This window comes from Giraffa tippelskirchi, chromosome 2, assembly GCF_054371585.1.
Source record: "Giraffa tippelskirchi isolate mGirTip1 chromosome 2, T2T-mGirTip1v1.2.pri, whole genome shotgun sequence".
Taxonomy (NCBI): domain Eukaryota; kingdom Metazoa; phylum Chordata; class Mammalia; order Artiodactyla; family Giraffidae; genus Giraffa; species Giraffa tippelskirchi.
The window spans coordinates 235563095-235588005 of NC_137276.1; the positions used below are offsets into that span (position 1 = coordinate 235563095).

Below are 24911 nucleotides of genomic sequence, written 5' to 3' on the forward strand. Positions count from 1 at the left end.
AAGCCAGGTCACAGGGTCGGACACAGCTGAGTGACTGAGCTTTTGTTCACTGCCATCTTTTAAGATGTCCTCTTCATTGCTGGTGCCTTCTGTATCACTATGGTGTGTCTAGGTGTACATTTCCAATCAGCTATTCTTTTATTTTCTGAACTTACTCAATTTGTTGCCTGATGTTTTTCATCAGTTCTGGAAAATCCTCAGCTATTATATTTAAAACACTCCCTCCTTTCCAAATATTTCTCCCTTCTACCATTAGAAAACAGATGAATACTGTTAGACCTTCTCATTCTGTGTTCTGTAAACCTTAATCCCTTTCTTTTACCCACCTCCTTGTCCTTCTGTGCTACATTCTGAATCACTTCTTCTCTCCCATGTCCAGTTCATTAATTCTCTTTAGTTGTATTTAATCTACCATTAACCCATATTCACTTTTTTCATTGTAACTAATAATTTTTTATTTCTAGAAATTTTGTTCAGGTCTTTTTCAAATCTGCTAAATTTCTTGTTCCTTGCAGATTATTTTCCATCTTTTTCGTAAACACAACAAACAGCTGTTTTATGATCACTGTGTGATAATTCCAAAATCTATGGTTTCTGAGGGCCTACTTCTGTCAGTTGTTTCTGCTGCTTCTCACCCATGGTGCCTTATTTCCCTGTGTGCTTGGTTATATTTTATTGTGGGCTAAATCTTTGGAGAATTATGTGTGGGAATCCCTAGGACCTGAGATTCAAATACAGACATGAGGCGTCTTTTATTTGCTTCTCCCAAGCACACGGAACCACTTTAAATTCACAACCTGAGGTGAGGCCTGTAGCACAGGTGGCACTGAATATGAGTGGCAAATCAAGAAGAGAGAAGACCTCTGGTCGTAACTTCTTAGGAACAGGTGTTTTTCTCAGCTCCCAGGCAACTATTCTTGCACCCGCCTATGAGCAAGAGCATGGGAAGAACGTTAATCTTGGTTTAACCATACTCTATAGACACAGTTCTTAGGAGTCAATTTTATAGGGAAAGAATTTCCATTAGATCAGACTCCTCTCCTTCAGCCTATCTGAGTTTTAATTTCTATACCCTGTGCCTTATGAGGCCTTCAAAATCAAAGTAAAAGTCCCCTAGAATAGTTTTAATATTCTGTTTTCATTTCTCTGAATTCCTACTTTCATAAGATCTTGAGCTGGTAATTTCTTACTCTCACGTCAGCTTTTAAAAAGGAAGGAAAAAAAAAAACACCTGTCTCCTAGAATTTCTAATTCTTTTCAAGGCATTATTTTGTCCACATAACGCAGCTGAACATTATCCTGTTTTCAGTTTTAATATATTTCATATTTTTATATTTCAATCACTACAAGTTTCCTTTTGTGGGAAATTGTAACACTGAAACAACTTGTCTTTACTCACTTTGATTTTCTGATACTGTCGAGGACAGAATCTGACAAATTCTAAAACACATCAATTCCATTTTATTACAAGACAATTAAGAGATGGAGATGATTCTGAGATTAATTTCCCAGACATCTTAATTGCTAAGGAATTTACTGGCCTACTGATTTTTCCCCACCAGCAATATGTATAATTTACAAAAATTCTGTACTTGAAACTACTGGAAGATTGACCAAAGATGTACAAAGATAACAAATAAGGAGAAGTGAGTTTAATCTTATTTCTGCCAGGAAACAAAATCGTAAAGAAAAAGACTAATATATGGAACTACACAAAAATGTAATAATTCTTCATAAAATTTTTTTAAATGATAAACAAAATTGAAAGACAAAATTTATAATATTTATATGTAGTGGGTAGAATTAAAATCTATAGCACACAAAAAGCTCTTGAAAATCAATTACAAACATCCCCCCCAAAATGGACAAAGAGCATAAATAGGCATTAAAGAAATTATAATAAAAGCAACCTATTAACTTTTGCCAACAAGTTAGCCAAAAACAATGATTTACAATTCCTTCTGGTAGCAAGATAATGGGCAAATGTAATTTATACCCTGTACTAAAAATTGGGACACAAAGTAATATTACCTATTAGGCAATTTGGCTATAGGTATCAAAATCTAAATTACACATACTCTTAGATACAACAATTTCACTTCTAAAATATACGTAGAAATATAGTATCAGTATATGAAGACTGCTGAAAAATTTTTTTTTAACTTTTTAAAATTTCACTTTATATTGTATTTCTTAAATTGATATCATGGTTCTTTTGGAAGGCTGAATGTACAAACAAATTAACTCATCCAAAAATTTTTATAGTGTTTTTCTTTTTTAGGTCTATGTAGTAGATACCAATTCCCAAAAAGGGTAGTTACAAAGAATGTGCTAACCATCAGACATGCTAGTAAGGTCATGCTTAAAATCTTACATGCTAGGCTTCAGCATTACGTGAACCAAGAACTTCCAGATGTCCAAGCTGGGTTTAGAAAAGGAAGAAGAACTAGAGATCAAGTTGCCGACATTCGTTGAATTACAGAGAAAGCAAAGGAATTTCAAAAACACATCTATCTCTGTTTCACGGACTATGCTAAAGCCTTTGACTGTGTGGATCATGAGAAACTGTGGAAAGCTCTTAGAGAGATGGGAATATCAGACCATCTTACCTGTCTCCTGAGAAACCTGTATGCAGGTCAAGAAGCAACAGTCAGAACCCTGCGTGAACAACTGATTGGTTCAAAGTCGAGAAAGGGGCACAGCAGGGCTGTCGCTGTCACCCTGTCTGTTTAACCTGTACACTGAGCACATCGTGAGAAACGCCGGGCTGGATGAGCTACAGCGGGAATCAAGACAGGCAGGAGAAACATCAACCACCTCAGATATGCAGATGACATCACTCTAAAGGCAGACAGCCAAGGGGAGCTAAAGAGCCTCTTGATGAGGGTGAAGGAGGAGAGTGAAAGAGCCGGCTTAAGACTAAATATTAAAAAGAACTAAGATCACGGCATCTGGCCCCATTACTACATGGCAAATAGAAGGGGAAAAGGTAGACATAGTGACAGATTTCCTCTTCTTGGGCTCCAAAATCACTGTGGATGGTGACTGCAGCCATGAATCTGAAGACAACTGCTTCTTGGCAGGAAAGCGATGACAAACCTAGACAGTGTGTTGAAAAGCAGACACATTACTCTGCCGACAAAGATCTGTATAGTCAAGACCACTAGGTCTTAGTGGTCAGGTACAGTTGTGAAAGCTGGACTGTAAAGAAGGCAGAACGCCAAAGAATTGATGCATTTGAACTGTGGTGTTGGAGAAGACTCCTGAAAGCCCCGTGGACAGCAAGGAGATCAAACCAGTCAATCTTAAGGGAGATCAACCCCGAATATTGAACAGAAGGACTGATGCTGAAGCGGAAGCTCCAGTATTTTGGTCATTTGATGAGCACAGAGGACTCACTGGAAAGGTCCCTGACGCTGGCAAAGATTGAGGGCAGCAGCAGAAGAGGGCTTCAGAGGACGAGACGGCTGGAGAGCACCACCGATGCAATGGACATGAACTTGGGCAAACCCTGGGAGATGGTGAGGCCTGGCGTACTGCAGTCCATGGGGTCGCAAAGAGTCAGACATGACTGGGCGACTGAACAACAACAAAGTAGGTTAATTAAACATGGTCATAAATTTTTTGTCACTTTCTCCACCAGGATATGGAGTGTAATTCTCCTCCCATTGAATCAGGGCTATTGTCTATTTAACCAATGGAACACAGGAGAAGTAACGCTCACCAATGTTCAGCCTAACCTTTAAAAGCACTGGCTGCTTGCGCTTCCTTCTAAAAGGAATGCTTGTTCCTGGGACACTCACTCTCAGAGCCTACCAGTCATGCCAGGCCACACACAGAGGCCTCACGTCGGTGCTGTGATCAACAACCCTCCTTTAACTCCCAAACAGCAGCCAGCGTCAACTGCCAGCCTTATAAGGGAGCCAGCTTAGAAGCGGAAACTAGGACCTCCAATGAGCAGACACCAAGTGAAACAGAGATAAGCCTCCCCTACCAAGTCCTTTACTAATGATAAAATCATGAGTAAATAAACATTACTGTTGTCTTAAGCCAGTCAGGTTTGGAGTAGCTTATCATACTGCAGTAATAACTGCAACAGCCTCTTACTCACTGCTCTATTTTCAGCACCTAGAACAGTACCTGTTACAGGACATCTACTTTTAACAGATACAGCACCAGGAGTAGGAGTAAAGATGATATGCCGGGCCTCGGAGCTCACAGAGCACTCGAAAGTGAGACACAGGCTGTTAGGTAAAAAGACAGTTCTAACACATAACAAATGTCACAGAATAGCACAGGTTATGTGGCCAAACAGCACGGGCACCACACAGACTCAGAGGTTTAAGGCAGCTTCCCTGAGCAGCGGCACTGAAGCTGAGACCTCACTGGAGTCTGTAGGACTGAGAGAGAACATTCCAAGTTTGAGGCAAGCAAAATCATAAACACTTGCAAAAATGCAGATTTCAGTACTTGACAATCACAGAAATCACAGAGAAGAGGGGAGCAGAAGGAGAGACGCAGACCGAGAAACAAGCGACGGAGAGCAGCCTGCCCTCCAACCAGACAAGCAGGCGCTCTGCACGTCCCAGCCAGGGCGGGCTGAGTCCGTGGACACCACAGGCCGACTGCAAGGGACTCGTGCCTCTGTGAACGTGCGTATCTGCTGGGGTCCTGGAACCAATCCCGGACGGACACTGGGAGAGGACCGCATTAAAGGGTGGCACGCTACAGTGTAAGAAACTCAGACGAGATCATCAGGCCACAGGGGACACCAAAAGGAAAACTGCACAGAAACCCAGGCAAGAGATCATATCTGAGACCAAGAGACGGTACCCCCGTGTAGAAGTACTGGGGGCAGAGAGACGGTGCACTCAAGAGGCAGGATCCAGAGTCTGGTGCCTTCATGTGAGGACTGGGGAAAGGGGAATAAAGTATAACTGCCAGGTTTCTGGCTGATCAAAACTAAAGAGACAGTGATGTCCTCCAGTGAGATAATAAACTTGGGAGGGGGAGGAGGTTTTCTATAAGAAAATGGGAAATTCAGTTGCAGACATACTGAAATTGAGCTTTCCTGGGCCACACAAAACGGAGTTCCTCCAGTAGGCAATCGGATCCCCAGGTCTAAAGCTCAAGGAAGAAATCAAGTTGGAGATAAAATAACAGACTCTGCAGAACACTAATGTCTTACTGCAGCCTCTGGAGTCCTCATCCCCGAGCCCAGCTACATCTCTACAATTCTCCCCCATCCGTCTCTACAAAGCATGCCTCCTTCATTTCACTAAGCCTTCCAAAGCAGTGGTTTGATTTTATGAGGAAACCCGAGTTTAATCAAAGTCTTGCCACATCCTTTGCAAGGCAGGATGCATGACGGCCACGAGTTCAGGGCAGTCTGTGGTAGTTCTCATGATGACAAGCTAGAGGGCCTGCTCTGGACTGTTCCCGCGACGGCACGTTTATCTGGGTCAAAGGAAACGGGGCAGGGGAGCTACTGCATGAAAGACAGAAAACAAGGTGCATCCGGAGAGTAAAACGGGAAGCCAGAAAATCATCAAAAGGACAAAATCAAAGAAGTCCACGAAGTAAGTCAGAACTTAGAAAGGGGGGCAGAGAAGGAAGAGCTGGGGGCAGGTCCCCATCCCCGGCTCTCCCACCAACCAACCCCACCTTCGCGGCCTCCTGGTCTGCTTATCACTTCCCAGCGGCCTCCACCACACTCAGTTTGGACAATCACAGGTGTTAAGTTGGAGAACTTTAAGTAGACCACAAAAAGATCGCGGCTTGAAAAGAAAACTCACCGTTAAGGAGTAGAAAATTCCACAGCTGACTCAGAAAAAAAGAAACTCATGATGCTTGATACTCAAGCCAGCACAGCGACGCACAGTGTGGTCTCAATACGCCTGATGCTCAAGCCAGCACAGCGACGCACAGTGTGGTCTCACGACGTCTGATGCTCAAGCCAGCACAGCGACACACAGCTTGATCTCTCTACAAAAATGGTTTATCTACCTGGAAAAGGTAAGAGAATCAACTGAAAAGCTGTGATGATGAAGAGAGTCAGAAAGTGACTGGTTACAAAATGCATACACACAAAACATCAACAGCTTTTCTAAACATCAACAGCTTTTCGATCTACCAGCAATCGTCTGATACGAAAGATACACACACGCACACACACCCACAGGAAAATCCTATGCACAACCACAAAAAATAAAATATCCGTGTGACTGAAGAGAGAACCAAATGACAAAGGTTCCGATATCCATGCAGAAAGAACAGGTCACCCATTAAGGAGTACTGAGAAAACTGGCTGATCAAAGAGCTTAGAAATTTTTGTACCCTCTACTTCAAATGACGCCATTCAACATGTTCTACAATAACTGCAAACCCAAAATTTTAAACTATGAAAATAGTCGATAAATATAAATTAATAGCTATATAACCATAAAGTAGGAAAAGCCTACAAGACAAATGAAGGAAGAGCAAGATCTAACTACATAAATTGTTAAAAACTGTAAGAAGACAAGAGAAGGGGAACGGAGATAAAGTCACATATACCCAAATAAACTATCAAAATAGACAAGACAACAACAGTTACAGGGCCTTGCAGACAGTTCTGCACTAAGGTGTAAAGTGGGCCAACCTTCCTGGTGGGCAATTTGACAAAGTGTAACAAAACTGTTAAATTACCTTTTGACCCGCTAATCCCACTCACCACAATTTTTCCTAAATAAACAAAAATGTGCAGGCACAAAGGGATATGGGCTACAATAATGTTCAGTGCCCAGGTGGCTCAGTGGTCAAGAATCCACCTGCCAATGAAGGAGTCACGGGTTTGGTCCCTGGGTGGGGAAGATCCCCTGGAGAAGGAAATGGCAGCCCACTCCAGTGTTCTTGCCTGGAGAATTCCATGGACAGAGGAGCCTCACGGGCTACAGCCCATGGGGTCACAGAGTTGGATACAACTTAGTGACTGAGCATGCGTAATTTCAGTGCATCACTTCTTGTCAGAAACAGAGAGGAAGCTAGGTGTCCAGGAATGGAGGACTACTTACAGTCCATTCAAACAATGAAAGAGCATGAAGTGATCAAAAAGTATGTGGAAGAGTAACAACACTATTATAAAACACTAAATGAAAAACAAATGAAAGCAACAGAAGAGCAAGAACCATTTTTAATTAAAGAAAATGGGAATTATCTACATGTATGCATGTTTATCTGTGTATAGCTACAATATACATACACACAACACACGGCAAAGAAATTAAAATAATCCTAAATTAGTTAAGAGAAATGAAGACTGGAGAAAGGAGGCGATTTATCCCAAGCCTTCCTATACCATACATACCAACCTATCAAAATGAGCATTCTTATCACAAGACTCTTGGACTTCAATGAAGAAAAATAAGTCCAGGGCTTCCCTGGAGGCTCAGTGGTAAAGAATCCACCTGCCAATGCAGGAAACACAGGTCTGATCCCTGGTCCAGCAGGATCCCACAGGTCACACAGCAACTCAGCCCATGCTACACCTACTGAGCCTGTCCTCCAGAGCCTGGAGACCACGACGACGGAAGCCCACGGGCCCCAGAGCCTGTACTCCACAACCAGGGGGTAGCCCCTACTCACCGCAACTAGAGAAAAGCCTGCACAGCGGCGGAGTCCCATCAGAGCCAAACGTAAATACGTAAGATTAAAAAAAGGAAAAAGAAGTCTAATTTAATGGATGCAGCAGACAAAACCCAACATAGTGGTACCATCTTCCATCTCCTATCAAATGCACTTTCACTCCCAAATCCAACCAAGGGTCCAGGGCAATCTATCCACTATCTCACCCCAAGACGGCAAGAGACACAATGTCAGTAACTCCTCTTGGATTCCTGAAAGTTCAAAGGCAGCATCCTGAGAACCTCTGAAGGGGCTGACGCAGTCCCCACGGGTTGTCAGTAAACAGAGTGCGTGACTCGGCAGCCAGAGCTTGTGAGCGGGCTCGGTCTTCACGCAGTGCTGAACCACCGTCAACCCCGTCAAAAGGGAGGTGTGTCTCCCCCGAGGAGGAGAAGTGGGAGCTTACTCCTCACTCCTCTAATTATTCTGAAGACCCACTGTTTACAAGTGGGGACCTCATTACTTTTGGCTCAACCTTTTTATCTTAGGGGCAAAATGTTTATAACACTGAAACATCAAACATTTCCACTAATCAACATGTTACTTGGCTTTCTAAACAGCTGCTTGGGCTACAAACCTGACTTAATTCCCAGCCTCTCTCAAAACACTGTAACCCTAACCCTGAAGAAAACTTTAAGAATTATCCAACAATCCAGGTGACTTTATTTTTAAGATTTTTTTTTCATATGGGCCATTTCTAAAGTCTTTATTAAATTTGTTACAATACTGCTTCTGTTCTTTGTTTTGGTTTTTTGCCCGCAAGACATGTGGGATCTCAGCTCCCGAATCAGGAATCAAACCTGCGCCCCTGCATTAGAAAGCAGTCTTCACCACGAGACCACCAGGGAAGTCCCAGGGGATTATTTTTGATCACTCATTTTTACAAAATTTCCACAATAAGCATCACTTTTTCTAACAGGGGGTGGGGGGAAAACCTTTCTTCTATGGCCATCTAGATTACCATACTGTGATTATTTGACCTAAGATAGTCACTCACCACAGCACTTTCTTTAGACAGATATACCACAACTAGTTTATCATAATTATCAAAACAACAAATCCAATCAATTTTTTAAAAGTAAATCATTCTTCTAAATGTAGACTTTATGACCCATAAAAGGTCAAGATCAGCATTCTTGTCAACACAGATTTAAGAGAATTTGCAATCATCTGTAATGACTATTTCAAATCATTTTGTTTCAAAAAATTAATCCAATAACCACCTTTCCTAGGCAACTGAGTTTAAAAAAAAAATAATAAATCTGCAATTACTAAATATTTTCATTGAGTCAACCACAGATACCACATGCAACTGAGAAAATGACTGAATGACATTATCTTTAGGTGTTTTTCATTGAAACAGATTTAATAGCACCCACTGCATGCCAGACTCCATACTAAATACTAAAGATATGAAATGCTAACACACAGATTCTATACTTGTAATTTTGCTGAAAAAAATTAATGTGTATGATTATGGACTGACAGTTCCTATCTAAAGGAGGTTTCAAGACATACAGCACACGCAAAAAATTAACCATCTAAATTTAAAAACCTTACTTTTGAGACACACATGCCACTATGGGTTTCACGTAAGGGACTGCGGACCAGGTTTGGAGGATGCAAAGAAAGATGGATTTTTATCAAGGAACAAACAAGTCAACCAAGGAAAGTAAAGTTATATCAGAGAAGCCTTCGGAAACAGGTTATCTCGTCTGCACTTCGTAACACTACATTTGAAAACTTTAAATTGAACCTTTCACACCACCACCAAAGACGTCTTTATTATTTCTGCAGTTTTACTCCCTTGTTTTTAAAGATCTGAGCTGCCAAACCTTATTTACTCATAGTTAATTCACCAAAGGGATAAAATCATTACATATCAATTTTGTATTTTCATCCAGAAAGTACAAACTTTCTATTTTCTTGGCCCACACGACGTTATACCAAATATATATACAATTTCCATTAAGTTCATTCAAATAGTCAGTCTTGATTATGTGGATATGATCAACCACTGCAGATTAACCATAGAACATTTACATAATAGCATTAACCACGTGCCAGGTACTATCTAAGCATTTCTATGTATATACAGTTGGTATTCCATATACTCTGGTTCTGCAACTGCAGATCCAATCAATCACAAATCAAAAATATTCAGGGGAAAAAAAAGGCCAAAAAGTCCAAAAAAGCAAAACTTGACTTTGCTGGATTCTGACAACCAGCTACATAGTACTTACGTTGTATTAGGTATTATACATAATCTGGAGATGACTGAAAGTATTTGGGAGCATGTGTATATATCATATGCAAATATTATACATTTTATACAAGCAACTTGAGCATTCACAGAGTTTGGTATCCAGAGAGGTCCCAGAACCAATCCCCTCCCGATGGTATACAATATTTACATATGTAAGAACAGCATAGGTATAACCCATGTATATTGTGTATATTTCTGTGTATACACACACACATATAAACACACATATACTCATTTTATCCTCAAAACAACTTTGTAGGGTAGCTTCTATCACTATCCTCACTTAAAAGATGAGAAAAGTGAGGCACTGTGCAGCCCAGTTAACTGGGCAGCATGGCACTATGAGAGGTACCGTTACAAAAAACAAGCACAGGAAAAACATGTACGATACAGATTTGCTGTTATACTGATTTCCTTCTCAAAACTCACTATTATCCCAGTTAACAGAAAATTAATGCCATTGGAATTAGCCACAGACCCTCTCCCCACACTCCTCCTCCCCAATTACTTTTTCCTCCCACAACTAGGCCTGTTCACAGCCTCTCAGTTCTCAAGTTCTAGGACACATACTGCACAGCCCTGCCATGTTAATGATCTCCCCAAGTTAAGTGTCCCAGACCAGGTTGACAAGCACCATTCCCCAGACCAGTGATGACATGGGATAGTTTTCAGTGGTCTGAGACAGAAGGGGATGAGGGACAGATGATATACATTTCTTTACAAAAAAAAAATTACTCAACTTGAAATATCATTCATTATTCTGGGGTTGTCCTTCTTTCCTCCTCAGTGTTAAACATGAAAATGATGACCAAAGCTTATTTTCTGACTATCCTTACTGGCCAAATGAAGTCTGTAACCCAGTCAATCCTTCAATATTAGAATAATAAATCTACCATGTATACATGGGGGGTTGGGGAGAGGAGACAGGCACTGGCAGGAAATGAAGGCTTCAAAACTTGCAGGTTCAAAAGGAAAGAGATACCACTTTCACTTTTAACAATGACACAAACTTAAGAGACTAGTGCAGCAAACAAGCACAAACAAACCATTGCAAATTTCAATATCTTATAAAGAAAAATTACAAGCACTGAGGCAGTTAATTCTGAAGTGGGTGAATTAAAAAAAAAAAAAAAGAATGACAAATTTGAGTTTTAAAATGAAAGTCATCCTCATAGTTTTCAATAGTAGAATAAGTTACCAACAAATGAAAATCAAAGTCAACCTCTTAATTCTCAACAGTACTACTAGGAAAAGGGGATTTAAAAGAGTATCACTGATTTATTTTTTTCTAAAATGCAGCAAAGAAAAGACTGTTAAAAGCATGGACTCTAGAGTTGGTCAGAATCCCAGCTCTGTGTTGGCATACGACTTTTACTCTCTCTCTGCTTCAATTTCCTTCAAGGTTCTTGTGAGGATCAAATGAATTAAGATACATAAAGTGTTCAGGACAGGGCCTGGCACTTAAGAGTACTGTCATACCAACCCACCCACAAGTGGGCCAGCGCTAACCCCAAAGTCCGGACTCACCCACCACTGGGGGACTCAAGGACAGCTTGGGTCCCAGCCCCACCTGCCAGCAGGCCAATAGCAGTTTCAGAACGACCCAGACTCCACACCGACCTGTGTCAGGAACTGCCCCCACCCCTACTGGTGGGTACACACCAATTTCAGGACCCAAAGCCCTTTGACCAGAGAACTGAGAACCTGGCTCCACCCACCAGCAGCACAGGACTAGTCCCAGGAGCCCCTGGGGACCCCAACCCCACCATTAGCAGGTTGACCCAAGCTCCAAGACACCCTGGACCCCTCAGTCAGTCACCCTGCAATATCACCCCTGGAGCACCTCAGACCTCAAAGCTAGCCCTGTCAGGAAGCAGCCCTGCCCACCAGCAGACTCCAGTGCTAGAACCCCTGGACCCACACCCACTGGGAACCCAGCTCCACCCACCAGCGAATCAGCACCTGCCGCAGGACCTCCAGGAACCACAGCCAGCTGTCTCATGACACAGCCCCACCAACCAGGCCAGGGGCCAGTTGTGCCTACCAGACCACCAAAAAGTGGTCAGCTCATCACAAAAGAAGGATCCACACAGCCCACAGCTCTGGTAACCAGAGGAGAGTGCAGGGCTGGGACACGGGATGTCTCCTACAAAAGAGTTCTTCTCCATGATCGGAACTGTACCCAACTTACCAGATACGTAACAGCAGCAAACTGGGCAAAAGAAGGTGACAGCAGAGCACATTCCAAATGAAGGAACAAAATAAAACCCCAGAAGAGCTAAGGGAGGACAAGCAACCTACCCAAAAAACAGGCACGTAATGATTACAGAGATGAGCAAATAACTCAGGAGACCACTAAATACACAGAATAAAAAGGCAGAAGTTTCTAATAAGACTTGGAAAATATAAAGGAGAACCAGAAATGAAAAATAACTGAAATGAAAAATACACTAGGAGGAATAAACAGTAGACTAAATGATACAGAGGAACGGATCAGTGAGCTGGAAGTCAAATTAGTAGAAATCACTGAAGGTGAAGAGAAAAAAGAAAAGTAAGTCAGGAAAGTTCATCAGACGGCTAGAACATCAATTGTATCGACATTCATATTAAAGGGGTCCCACATGGAGAAGAGAGGAGGAGGAAAATAAGATGTTTGAAAATATAATAGTAAAAGCTTTCCTAACCTGGGAAAGGAAAGAGACATCAAAGTTAAGGAAGCATTGGGATCAACCCAAAGAGGATCATACCAAGACATATTGTATCTAAAATGCCAAAAACTAATGATTAAGAGAGACTATTAAAAGCAGCAAGGAAAAAGCAACAAGTTATATGAGAAAAGTCTGATAAGCCTATAAGCTGACTTTTCAGCAGAAACTCGGCAGGCTAGAAAGAAGGGGAACAATATACCAAAAGGAGAATCAATACTCTACCTGGCAAAGCTTTCATTCAGATATGATGGAGATACAAAAAGTTTTACAGGCAAGCAAAAGCTAAAAGACTCCAGCACCACTAAAACAGCTTTATGAGAAATGTCAAGGACTCAACTAAGCAAAAAAAAAAAAAAGGTTACAAACTAACACATGAAGCAAATTACAAAAGGAAAACTTGTCCACAAAGGCAAACAACAGTAAAGACGGCAAATCAACCACTAATGAAGCTAGTAGGAAGGTAAAAGGACAAAAATTGTAAAATCAACCTCAGTAGTTAAGGGATACACAAAACAGAAGGATGTAAAACATGATGTCAACGTCAAGAACAGTAAGCTGAAGAGAGAGGGTTAAAAATACCGGGTTGTTAAAATGCATTAGAACCTAAAAGATCATCAATTTAAAATAATCATATATATGTGATAAAAATGTGTATACATATATGTACACAAACACATAAACCTTACATTACTCATAAACCAAAAGTCTATTCTGCATACACATGCAAAGACTCACAAAAATAACACTAAAGACAGTCATCAAATAAAAAGCAGAAAAAAAGAAACAAAAAACTTATAAAAAAAAAACAGAACAACTACAAAACGGCAATAAGTATACAACTATGAATAATAACTTTAACTGTAAATGGACTAAATGCTCCAATCAAAAGACAGGGAGTGGCTGAATAGACACAAATAGGACCCATGTGCCTGCTGCCTGAACAGAGACTCATTTCAGATGTAAACACACACATAGGCTCAAAGTTAAGAGTAGGAAAAAAAGTACTCCATGCAAAAAGAAATCAGAAATAAAAAAAGTTACACCACCAGAGAAAGAATCATAATAGATTACACCAATTACTGGACAACTGAAAAGAAATGGACAAGTTCTTAGAAAGGTACACTTCCCAAACAAAGCAAGAAGAAATAAAAAATATAAGCAGACAAATTAACATTAATGAAGTTGAATCAGTAACTTAAAAACTCCTGACAATAAAAGTCCAGGATCAGAGAGCTTCATAGATGAACCCTTCCAAAAACTTCCAGAAGACTTATCATCTATCTTTCACAAGCTATTCAAAAAACAAACTGCAGAGAGAAACATTTCTGAACCCATTCCAAAAAGCCAACATTACCCTGATACCAAATCCAGACAAAGGTAACAGTTCAGTTGAGTCACTCAGTCATGTCTGACTCTTTGCAACCCCACAGACCACAGCACGCCAGGCCTCCCTGTCCATCATCAACTTCCGGAGTTTACCTAAACTCATGTCCGTAGAGTCGGTGATGCCATCCAACCATCTCATCCTCTGTTCGTCCCCTTCTCCTCCCGCCTTCAATCTTTCCCAGCATGAGTTGGCTTCTTTTTTTCCAATGAGTCAGCTCTTCGCATCAGGTGGCCAAAGTTTTGGAGCTTCAGCTTCAGCATCAGTCCTTCCAATGAATATTCAGAATTGATTTCCTTTAGGATGGACTGGTTTGGTCTTCCTGCTGTCCAAGCGACTCTCAAGAGTCTTCTCCAACACTACAGTTCAAAAGCATCAAATCTTCAGCGTTCAGCTTTCTTTATCGTCCACCTCTCACATCCATACATGACCACTGGCAGAACCATAGCTTTGACTAGATAGACCTCTGTTGATGAAGTGATGTCTCTGCTTTTAACACTGTCCAGGTTGGTCACAGCTTTTCTTCCAAAGTGCAAGTGGCTTTAAATCTTGTGGCTGCAGTCACCAACTGCAGTGACTTCGGAGCCCAAGCAGATAATTGTCACTTTTTCCATTGTTACCACTATCTATTTGCCATGAAGTGATGGGACCAGAGGCCATGATCTCAGTTTTTTGAATGTTGAGTTTTAAGCCAGCTTTTTCACTCTCATCTTTCATTTTCATCAAGAGGCTTTTTATTTCCCCTTCAATTTCTGCCATAAGGCTGGTGTCATCTGCATATCTGAGGTTATTGATATTTCTCTCAGCAATCTTGATTCCAGCTTGTGCTTCACGCAGCAGAACATTTCACATGATGTACTCTCATATAAGTTAAAAAACCAAAGTGACAATATACATCCCTGACATACTCCTTGCCCATTCTGGAACCATTCCATTGTTCATGTCCAGTTCTAACTGTTGCTTCTTGACCTGCATACAGGTTTCTCAGGAAGCAGGTCAGGTGGTCTGGCATTTCCACCTCTTGAAGAAATTTCCACCATTTGTTGTGAGCCACACAGTCAAAAGCTGCAGCATAATCAACGAAGCAGATGTTTTTCTGGAACTCGCTTGCTTTTTCTCTGACCCAACAGATACTGGCAATTTGATCTCTGGTTCCTCTGCCTTTTCTAAATCCAGCTTGAACATCTGGAAGTTCTCAGTTCACGTACTGCTGAAGCCTGGCTTGGAGAATTCTGAGCATTACTTTGCTAACGTGAGTTAAGTGCAATTGTGCGGTAGTTTGAACATTCTTTGGTATTGCCTTTCTTTAGGATTGAAATGAAAACTGACCTTTTCCTGCCCTATGGCCACTTCTGAGTTTTCCAAATTTGCTGGCATATTGAGTGCAGCAGTTGAACAGCACCATCTTCTAGGATTTGAAATAGCTCAACTGGAATTGCATCACCTCCAATGGGTTTGCTGGAAGTGGTGCTTCCTCAGGCCCCCTTGACTTCGCACTGCAGGATGTCTGGCTCCAGGTGAATGGTCACACCATGGTGGTTATGTGTGTCATTCTTTTTTTGTACAGTTCTTCTGTGTATTCCTGCCATCTCTTCTTAGTATCTCGGCTTCTGTTAGGTCCATACCATTTCTGTCCTTTAACGTGTCCATCTCTGCATGAGATGTTCCCTTGATATCTCTAATTTACTTGAAGAGATCTCTAGTCTTTCCTATTCTATTGTTTTCCTCTATTTCTTTGCACTGATCACTGAGGAAAGCTTTCTCTCTCCTTGCTATTCTTTGGAACTCACTCAGATGGATACATGTTTCCTATTCTCCTTTGCCTTTCAGTTCTCTTCTTTTCCCAGTATTTGTAAGGCCTCCTCAGACAACCGTTTTGCCTTTTTGCATTTCTTCTTCTTGGGGATGGTTTTGGTCACCTTCTCCTGTACAGCATTATGAAGCTCCATCCTTCAGACCCTCTTCAGACCCTCTATCAGATCTAATTCCTGGAATCTATTTGTCACTTCCACTGTATAATCGTAAAGGATATGATTTAGGTCATACCTAAATGGTCTAGTGGTTTTCTCTTTCTTCAATTTCAGTCTGAATTTTGCAATAAGGAGTTCATGATCTAAGCCACAATCAGCTCCCGGTCTTGTTTTTGCTGACGGTGTTGAGCTTCTCCATCTTCTCCTGCAAAGGATATCATGCACCTGGTCTCTGTATTGGCTCTCTGGAGATGCCCCTGTGTAGAGCTCTCTTGTGCTGTGGGAAAAGGGTATCTGCCATGACCGGCACCTCACTGCCTCACCAGCAGCACCGCCTCCCCAGGCCGTGGCTGCCGGACCGGGTCCTCCACGCAGCTCCCTGGCACAGACGTTCTTATCGCCACCAGGCCACACCTCTGTGGCAATGATCCTACTGAACCATGAGGTTACCACGACAGAGAGCCTGCTGGCCGAGCGCAGCAGCAAGAGCCTGTCTGCCTCATCCCTGGCCAGCGTGGGCCAGAGGATCCGCAAAGTGCTGAACAGGGAGATGTTAATCTCTGTGGCTCTAGGCCAAGTGTTATCCCCCCTTATCTGTGGGATTAGCTTGACCAGCAAGTACCTGTCAGAAAATTTCCAGAGTTTCCTCTATTACACCCTTCTCTTCTTGGCCTATACCACCACTCTAGCTGTCAGATAAGTCAGAGCTACCAAGATGGTGGAGGGGTGTGGGCCCATCTTCTCCTGTGAGAACTCCAAAATTGTTAACTAACTGCTGAACAACCATCAACAGGAGAATGTTGGATCCCACCAGAAAAAGATACCCCATGTCCAAGGACAAAGGAGAAGCCCCAACAAGATGGTAAGAGAGGCAAAATCACATTTATTAATAAAATGAAAATGCTGCCTAATGAATAGGAGATATTTCCAAATCACATATCTAATACAGGGTGTAATACCCAAAACTTAAGTAGAGCCCATACAATTCAATATCTAAAAGCAAACAGCCTGATCGAAACATGTACACAAGATCTCAACAAATATTTTTTCCAAAGATGACCTAGCCAACAGGGAAATGAAGACATGCTCATCATCACTAATCCTTAGAGAAACGCAAATCAAAACCACACTGAAATATCACCTCACATCAGTCAGAACGGCTATGATCAAAAAGACAACAAATAACAAGTGTTGGCGAGGATGTGGTAAAAAAGGAACCCTTGTGGATTCCTCAAAAAATTAAAAAGTACCAAAGATCCAGCAATTCCACTCCAGGATATTTATCTGAAGAAAACAAAAACACTAATGGAATATTACTGAGCCATGAAAAGGAATCTTGCCATTCAAAATAACCTGGAAAGTATACTAAGTGAAATGAGTCAGAGAAAGAAAGACAAAAACTGCATGATTTCACTTATATGTGAAATCTAAAACACAAAACAAATGAGCAAACATAACAAAATCAAATGAGCAAACATTTGATTTTTAACAAAATCAAAATTGAGTTACATACAAACAGAGAACAAATAGGTGGTTGCAAGACAGGTGGGAAGAGGAATGAAACAGAGGGAGAGATTAAGAGATACATGTTTCCAGTTGCAAAATAAATGAACAGTGTGAGCAATATAGTTAATAACAATGTAATATCTTTGTAGGGTGACATATTGCAACTAGATGTTGTGTAACAGGTAATAATAGTGCTGTGGGTCAATTATACTTCAAAAATAAATTTACAGAAAAAGAGATCAAGCTTTGTGGTTAACCGAGCCAGGAGTAGAGGGATGGGGGAATTGGATGAAGACAGACAAAATGCACAAACATGCAGTTATAAGATAAACAAGTACTAGGGATATAACGTACAACACAATAAATATAGTTAACACTGTTTTATGTTATACAGGAAAGCTGTTGAGAATAAATCCTAAGAGGTCTCATCACAAGGAAAAGAATTTTTTCTATTTCTTTAATATCTATATGAGATGATTATGTTCACTAAACTTACTATAATAATCACTTCATGATGTAAGTCAAATCATTATGTACTACACCTTAAATTTATAGTGTGTTAGTCACTCAGTCATGTCTGACTCTTTGTAACCCCACGGTCTGTAACCCACCAGACTCCTCTATCCATGGGATTCTCCAGGAAGGAATACTGGAATGGGTTGCCATGCCCTCCTCCAGGGATCTTCCCAACCCAGGGATGGAACCCAAGTCTCCTACATTGCAGGCATAATCTTTACCATGCTGTTTATCAATTATGTCAAGAAAACTGGAAGGGAAAAAAGTACTATCATAATATTTAACAAAAAACAACAGCAAAGGACGAGAATGAAAATTGTAAAAATCACAGTGCTAAAAGTAATTGATGTTATACTTCCATGAAGTTTTTCTAAACTTAAGAACCATTTTTACGTACATGAACTACATGAAGTTACCTGTGACAACTATAACTTTTCAATTTACATTATTTTAAATGTAAACTTTTCAATTTCATTTTTTAATATTTAGGGGAAATCAACAGGTGGAGACTCCAAATTTTTCACAAGTTTGCTTCCAAGGCTCAGGCATGTGCTACTCAGCTGAGGCTGCATTTGAATAAGTGACAGACGGAGCACACACTCAATTCGTTCACCAATAAAAGAAACTTTCATCCCAAAGAGTATGATGCAGTCTTTATGTTGCTGAGCAAGTTCTTCAGAGAGAAGTACACAAAGCTTCCATGGAGTATTTGCAGGCCTGGTGATGCAGGCACCACACAGCAGGCACAGATGGTACCTGCACTCTTCCTAATGGAGGGAGTTCTCCCAGTTCCGCCATCCCCTCCCCTGGGACCAGGACTCGGCTTCTTCTGCAAAGGGGTTTCCCAAAGCAAGCTCTCTCAGCTCACCCTGCCATTTGTCTCTCACCTTAAGCCACCGCTACACCGAAAGTGAATCACTGAAAGGCACTTATTCATTGACACATTTCATTTCTTAGCAAACAGTATACATCCTTGCTACTCAAGAATGGTTCCTCCTCCAGCCGCAAGTAGTTTATAAGAAACACAAAATATCAAGCTGAAACACAGATCTACTGAATCAGAATTTGTATTTTTAAACAGGAGCCTCGGGGGATTCCCAGGCACATTAAAGTTTGAGAAGAACTGCTCTACAGGACTCTACAGCAAACAGCTGTATAAAAACGCTCCAGTTTACAACTGAATTTAGAGATAAAATATGAAAACTATCAAGACATGGAATCAAAAAAGTTCCTTAAGACAATTAATCAACACATAAATTAAATTCTTTATCACTGGTATCAAAGGTGCTCAAAAGTTTACTTTCAACAACGCCTACATCTGTGTACAAACAGTGGCATGTTCATGTTATTATATATAATGACTATATGATAATATATTGGGGCTGTATATTGTGCGACAAAGAATAAAAAAGAATGACTAGGTCTAGAAATACAACCACCATCCGGCCCATAGTTGTGCAACCCGCATTCTAAAATTTCGGTACTTAGAATTTGGAGTTGCCTAGTTAAACTTTCCAGAAAATTATTCCCCCCCAAAAAATCTAAAAGATGTGAACTTTAAACATATATCCTAGAATCGAAACTATTTAGTAGCTAGTACTGAACAAATTTTAGGTCACCTGTAGAATCAAGAAATTGTTGTAGAGGTCCGAGCTCCTTTCTCCAGAAAAAAGGAGGGGGGTGGGATGGGGTGTTACCAAAAAAAAAAAATCAGTGTTCACCCTCTGCAAAGTTGTTCTCACATCCTGAAAGGCCTCAACTTGCATGTTCCTACAGGTGAAGGAAACTTCAGTCGTACTCAAACAAGCTCACGTTTCCCTCCTGAGAGGGGGAAGACTTTTCTCTCTTCTACAGACTGCATTTTACAAGGTTTGGGGGCTCGGAGCCCGTCTGGCTTCCGGCCCAGGAAGGGGCCGAAAGGTACCAGGAAATCGACTAAGGAGGAAGTGGAGCCCGGCTCGGCCGCGGCGCTCAGCCTTCTCGCACCCGAGACCCCACAGGGCGGGGAGGCGGGCGGCCGGCCGAGGGGCAGCGCCTCAGCCCCGCCGCCCCGGGGCGAGGGAGCCCCGTCTCCCGCCCCCCGCCCGGGATGCGCACGCGCTGGGGGCGATGCGAGCCCCCGTCGCGGCAGCGACACCTCAGGCCCGCCCGAGAGGCGGCGGCGGCGGCGGCGGCGCGAGGGGGTGGCGGGACGCGTCCGGAGCCGCTGAGGGGAGGCCGGGCGGGAGCGACTGCCCGCGGGGGCTGCACTGAGGAGGGCGGAGGCGCTCAGGGCGCCCGAGCTGCTTTACGGCCGTCAGCGCCGTCGTCCTTTCGCGTTACCTGTGGCGCGGGAGGGCTCCCCGGCTCCTATGCCCTGAGTCCTCCTCCCCTCCTCTCTCTCCCTCAGCCTCTGCCGGGCGCTCGCGGAGCCGGCCGCGCCTGACCCGACCAGAGAGGGAGCAGGGCGGGGGGGCGGGGGGGGCCGGCGGCCACGTGACCACGCCCTCGCCGTAACGGCGGCCGCCCCCCGCCGCGCGCCCTCGGCGCGCTCCACCTCTAAGCACCCCGCGGCGCGGGCGCTTGCGCTCTAGTGCGCATGCGCCCGCCGGGCCCGCAGAGTGCGCGCGCGCGACGTGCTGGGGACCTGTAGGGGCCTGTGGGGCCTGTGGGGCCCGCGAGGCACGAGGCTGAGGGGGAGCCGTGGGCCGAGCCGTCAGCCGCGGACGCCGGCGCGCATGCGCGGGAGGTCTCGTTTCGTTTTCTCCCCCCTTTCCCTTCATTCCCTGGGCCCTCTTTACCTTCCACAGCCCTGGCCCCCGCTCTGCCGGCGCGCAACTGGAGGCTGAGGAGCCGCCCCCGGGATGTCAGACCCTCATGCTCACCACCGCCTTCCCGGTGTGAGGCCGTCTGAAACGCTAGCCCTCTGCCTGAGAGTTTGCATTTCCTGCGGCCTGTGACATGGCCTTGTTGCAGCTGAGTGGACTCCTATTCATGCTTCAATACCCAGCCACTCTGTCGCTTCCTCTCTGAGATGTACCCTACTCTGCTTTGGGAGTCATTAGTAGTTTGTACATAACTACTTGGGTATGGGGTTTCTCTGGTGGCTCAGCTGGTGAAGAATCCGTCTGCAATGCCGGAGACCTGGGTTCCATCCCTGGGCTGGGAAGATCCCCTGAAGAAGGGAAAGGCTACCCACTCCAGTGTTCTGGCCTGGAGAATCCCATGGACAGAGGAGCCTGGTGGGCTGCAGTCCATGGGGTCACAAAGAGTTGGACACGACTGAGCGACTTTCACTTCACTGTACACTTTAGTATAACCCGTAGAGAAATAATACACGTTATTTTTTACAAACCACAGCACTAGGCTTGGATTTTATGTTACCTCATAACTTAGGGCAGTATATGTCTTTAACATTGTGAAATCTCCGCAAAGGTTTGACGACACTATGTAAATCCTGTACTTTGTTGTCCTCCACTTGCTTTTAGTCATGATTTAAACAGCGGGATGCTGTTTGCTAGTTTCCCCAATTCGAAAGCCTTTGAATGAAAAGGCTTTGAATGGTATTACTAATTAGAGTGGTAAATACTTCACCTAGTTACAGAGATTTGTGGTGTTTTATTACTATCTTCACAAAGAGCCTAATGGAAATTGGTAGTGTCGAGTCCTGAAAACCAAGGCAGAAAAAGGTCAGATTTCCAAAGGTTAGCTGGCTTCAGAGGAAGGTCCCTGGTGGAAGACCTTTGTTCAAGAACAGACAAACCCTCCCCTTAAGGAGAGTCCCCTCACTGTCTGTTGGCCCTTTTGGTGTCAAAGCAGGACAGGTTAAGTGAGTTCCTTGTGCCAGATTTAATCAGGAAAAACTAAAATGTAAAAACTTACTAACTGGTAGCTCTGGCTAGATGAGTCATCATTACTGATAAACCAGTGAATATTGAGATGATGTTCAGAAAAGAGAACTAGCAACAGAATCCCTGTTGGGATAAATGCTGATAGAGTAAGATATGGCTACCCACTCCAATATTCTTGCCTGGAAAATTCCATGGGCAGAGAAACCTGGAGGGCTTCATGGGATTGCAAAGAGTCAGACGCGACTGAGCAGCGGAACACACACACACACACACACGTAACAGTGTTAACAAGGGCTTCTGAGAAGCAGGAAAATCACAGCCTAGTGTCATGTGTTTGCAGTGTTGATGGGCTCTTCTTTGCACCTGCCAGTGGGTAGACCTGTGGATGGATCCCACCCAACAGTTGCAGCTGCCACCGCAGATATGCCAGTAACATTTCACTGTACCTAGTCCAAGGTTCAGAATCTGAGGAACACTGTTATTTTGGTGGCCCACACAGAACCGTGCCTCCCTAGGAGTCATGCTCTTGTGTAATCTCCTCTTGGATCTGGGCTGGACCTGTCACTGCTTTCAACAATTAAAAAAAAAAAAAAAAGTCTGTTCCAAGTCTACACCTTAAAAACAGGCTTTGCAGTGACAACATTGAAATTTACCAGAACCTGTACTCAGGAAAAACAGAGACTATTAAGAAATCCCCCCACCTGTTTGTATTCTGGGAAATGGCTTATAGCAAAGAACAATCCTTCCCCAGTATGACTTAGATAAGACTCTCTGACCTCGGGTTTCTCATTGTGTTATGAGACCACACTCCCCCTGGGCTGCTCCCAGCCAGTCACTGACCGCACAGCAGGGCAACCACCGCAGGCGTCCTCTAATGGGCAGCTCTGGCTCAAGGATTCCCCGTGGATCTGGCCAAACTGTCTCAGAACTGCCTGCAGTCTTAGGGCTTTCTTAATTAAGCTTCCCTTCCTTCCCTTTGAAGTTTCACAGGTGTCACACCTGCATCGTGGTCTCTCCCCCTGCCCCTGCTTCCTTCCTTTTATCCTTCACTGGTATTCTCTCAAATTTTTGTACATCCACTGCCATCTTGGTGTCTCCCTCCCTGAGGGCCTGAACTGAAACCTACCCCCATTCTAGGATTTCACCTGGCCCACCCTCAGGCTAGAGCTACAGGTCAGAGATATGAATCATCTCAAAAACATCTAACTTCTCTCATTCTCTGGTATGTTACATTTTGAAAACCTTTCCATCTCCCAGACCCATTGTTAAAATGCAGCTAACCCCAGGTAGGTATAACAACATGCTCAAAGCCTTTCAGTATTAAGAAAATAAGAAAGATTAACAGTTATTTTGACTACAAAGATAATTGAGAATATAATAAAGATTGTTATGTTAATGATAAAAATCACTAAGCATGGGCCAGTTGAGTCTCCCCCCACCCCCATATGTTCCTACAGCAGATACTATGGGGGCTGTTCATGTAGCTCATAGTCAAGATTTCCAACCAACCTTCAATCAACTCTCCCTTCCCCCCACCTCAAATCCCCATCAAGAACCTGAAATGAATAAGGCCAATCAGTTTCTCTTCTCGGAGAGTTGAGAATTGGGATTAAAATGCAACTAGTTAGTCGTTGTGCATAGCTGCTGCTGCTGCTGCTGCTAAGTCGCTTCAGTCGTGTCCGACTCTGTGCGACCCCATAGACGGCAGCCCACCAAGCTCCGCCGTCCCTGGGATTCTCCAGGCAAGAATACTGGAGTGGGTTGCCGTTTCCTTCTCCAGTGCATGAAAGGGAAAAGTGAAAGTGAAGTCGCTCAGTCCTCCGACTCTTAGCAACCCCATGGACTGTAGCCTACCAGGCTCCTCCGTCCATGGGATTTTCCAGGCAAGAGTACTGGAGTGGGGTGCCATTGCCTTCTCCGTGTGCATAGCTAGAATTGTAAAAACCCAGTGATGAAGGCCATCTCATCAGTCAGGGTCTGATTACGCTAGAAACCATTTCTAGTCGCTGAGGACAAACAGGAAGACACACATCATACTGTTGCAGCAAAAATAGAAATGAGACTTTTTCTAAACTAGAAATGAGACTTTTCTGATAAACAAGGAAAATAAGGAAACAACGAACAGGCTGGAGAAACAGCATCAACAGGCCTGAAAGAGTTAAGCAATCCTAGTTTTATTTTAACTACTACCAATTCACTGTGCACTAGCCAGGCTTGTCTTTCACAAAATTCCTTAATCATGCTCTGACTCTGTGTGAGTTATATCCTGCTCCAGGTGTTCACATTCCCCCACACTCCCTTGTAACAGTCTCCTATAGAATTCTTCCTTTCAGAAGGAAGGTCACGGGCCAGTAACCCCAGAGACAACAGACCAAGTCACCAAGTTGCCTGACGCCAATAGTGGCAGTTTCAAAACTCTGCAGCAAGAGGAGTAAAGTAAGACCTTCATTACTTTGATCATTATCACCTACCCCAGACCATGAGCCCCAACTATAAAACCTCTGTTAATTCCCCAGGGAAGCAGGTGGGACACAGTTCTTGAGGTGCTAGTAGGCTTGTTCCTTCTTTACCAGGCAAAGAAATAAAGCTTCTCTTTCTTTCTCCCCCAAAACTCTGTATCCATATTTCTATTCAGCATTAGTGCACAGAGAGCCAAGATTATGGCAACAATGTTACTGGGGCCCCAGGGCTGAGGTCATCAGATGGAATCTACATCATGGTAATACCAAGTCCGGAGAAGGCCATGGCACCCCACTCCAGTACTCTTGCCTGGAAAATCCCATGGACGGAGGAGCCTGGTAGGCTGCAGTCCATGGGGTCGCATAGAGTCGGAGACGACTGAGCGACTTCACTTTCACTTTTCACTCTCATGCATTGGAGAAGGCAATGGCAACCCACTCCAGTGTTCTTGCCTGGAGAATCCCAGGGACAGGGGAGCCTGGTGGGCTGCCATCTATGGGGTCGCACAGAGTCGGACACGACTGCGGCGACTTAGCAGCAGCAGCAGCAATACCAAGTCTGAGTAGTTGCATGCAGAGAGAACTACTTAAGGTAGCTTTCCTTAGAAGG

At 43.4% G+C, this 24911-nt stretch overlaps 1 protein-coding gene across 43 annotated transcripts in view; it reads right to left on the reverse strand.

The window, feature by feature from the left end:
- Positions 1-20440, reverse strand: part of TBC1D5 (TBC1 domain family member 5) — a 589150-nt gene extending 568710 nt beyond the window's left edge. For 25 of the 43 annotated variants that reach the window (XM_081573339.1, XM_081573355.1, XM_081573315.1 and 22 more), the window contains exon 1: positions 20335-20440. The gene's annotated coding sequence lies outside the window, so the exon portion shown is untranslated. Of the gene's footprint in view, positions 1-5795; positions 6007-19631 lie in introns of all 43 variants that reach the window. The other 18 variants (XM_081573354.1, XM_081573316.1, XM_081573359.1 and 15 more) reach the window with 4 other exon arrangements.
- Positions 20441-24911: the final 4471 nt, after the last annotated feature.